The following is a 1775-nucleotide window of genomic DNA, read 5'->3' on the forward strand; positions in this document are numbered from 1 at the left end:
AGCCCTGCAAACCACTCCCTTTTGCAAGGCACACTCAGACCTTGCTGGAAGCTCAGGGTTCTTGAAGGGGCTGCTGCAGTTGGCAACAGGAGCTGCTGTTGAATTTTTCACGTTGCTTAACCCCCCAACCCAAATCCCACCAAGAGGAAGGACAGAAAAAGATTTCCGTGGAAGAAGGGAGGCCAAAAGCTCGGAAAAGGAGGAAAGAAACACGCCGATGATGGTAACAAGATAAAGATTTATTTTTGTCAGCAAATGAACACCTGCCGCCCTCCAGCCCTCCCAGATGGGCAGGCCCAGTGGTGCCGTTTTCATGGCATGAGGTGCTGGGAGCCTGGGGAGAGAAGCCAGAAAGCCACGGTCAGTCACAGAAGGCTCCTGTCCCCCCTGTCCCACCAGGGCATGTGCGTGGGCCAGGCTGCTGGCTGTGCCCAGAGCCCAAACCTCCCAACCCATTCTCTCATTTTTAGAGGAGAGCAGCAGGGCAGGCCACGCTCCACCTCTTCTGCTTAAGCACGGCACAGCAACCTCCTCAGCAGCTGCAAGAGCGAGATTCTCGTGTGCCCACTCCCATCTGCCCCTGTGCCACCTGTGCTGTGGAGCTGGGTACCCACCTCTGCAGAGCTGCTGCCAGGAGAGGAGCTGATCCCACACAAGGTCCTCGTCCTTCTTGAAGGGGATGTCCCTGCACACCGTGGCTGCCCCGGGTAGCGCCGGCACCTCCGTGGAGTGCGTCCAGTGCCGGCGTTTCCCCACCCGGTCTGGGCACAAGGTGCAATCTTCCTGGAAAAAACAAAGAACAACTGCATGAAAGTCAATTCAAAATGAGACCTAGAAAGAAGAAAAACCACCAAAGGTTATCAATGTTTCATGGGCCTGGGGAGGGTCTGACCACTCCATGCAAGAATTAAACCTCTCCCCAGGTGGGGAAAAACCCCACCTTTCCTGCCTGTAAGTCCACCCCTTCCTCAAGGGCCTGAAAAGCAGACCAGCTGGGGCATGGCTTTGGAACCCACCCCCCTCTGCTGTCCCTCATCCTCATGGATGGATGCTTTTGTCAGGCAGGCTGTCCCCACCCCAGCCCACACCAGGCTGGCTGGCAGAAGCTGTAGGCGAGGCCAGGAGCCGGCTCCCCTTCCACAACATCCGTCCCCTGTCCCGCCAAAAAGCAGCTGGGCGGGCGGCGCAAAGATGAATATTCCCCATTGCCGCCGAGCGGGGAACCTCCGGCACGTGGCCAGGCCGAGCCCTGGCATGCCTGGGAGCACGAGCATCCCCCCGCCCCTGCACCGGCTGGGGACTCATCTTGATTTCGTCGGGGCACAGAGCCTGTCCTGTCCTCCAGGAAGGGGCCACAACCAAAGCCCGTGGGCTTTGCCCCGCCAGCGGCCAGCTCGAGGATGGTGTTCTCCGGCTCCGCGTCGTGCTCCAGAAGAACACGCCAGCTGTGCCTCGGCTTGTGGAGACATCACGATGCCATTGAGCTGCAGGGGGATGTTTCCCCTTGTCCAGTCTGTGGCAACTTCACTGCACTGTGCCACCACTTCTCCAATAGGACGGGGAGCCCTGAGCTGCTCCCTCCACAACTCGCCGGGGACCCACGGAAGCGTCTCCTCGGCCGCGCTCTCTGCTCCGTGCCACGGCCACAGGGAAACGCTCTGGGGTTTGCTTTGAGCGCCATGAGACATGAGAGCTGGAACTTGCTGGGCTCCTGGATCCTACTGTGCAGAGGGATGGATCTCTGCTGTCTCCTGGGCCAGCTGGGGGTTCTGCAG

At 59.6% G+C, this 1775-nt stretch overlaps 1 long non-coding RNA gene across 1 annotated transcript; it reads right to left on the reverse strand.

Moving 5' to 3' along the window:
• Nucleotides 1–218: 218 nt before the first annotated feature.
• On the reverse strand, nt 219–1228 carry LOC148218852 (uncharacterized). The gene is made up of 2 exons (XR_015800070.1): nt 615–1228; nt 219–334 (listed from the first exon to the last, which is right to left on the reverse strand). It is a non-coding gene; the product is annotated as an uncharacterized LOC148218852 (long non-coding RNA).
• Nucleotides 1229–1775: the final 547 nt, after the last annotated feature.

Source organism: Sturnus vulgaris, unplaced genomic scaffold (assembly GCF_052056855.1).
Source record: "Sturnus vulgaris isolate bStuVul1 unplaced genomic scaffold, bStuVul1.hap1 Scaffold_157, whole genome shotgun sequence".
In the NCBI taxonomy this organism is placed as follows: Eukaryota; Metazoa; Chordata; class Aves; order Passeriformes; family Sturnidae; genus Sturnus; species Sturnus vulgaris.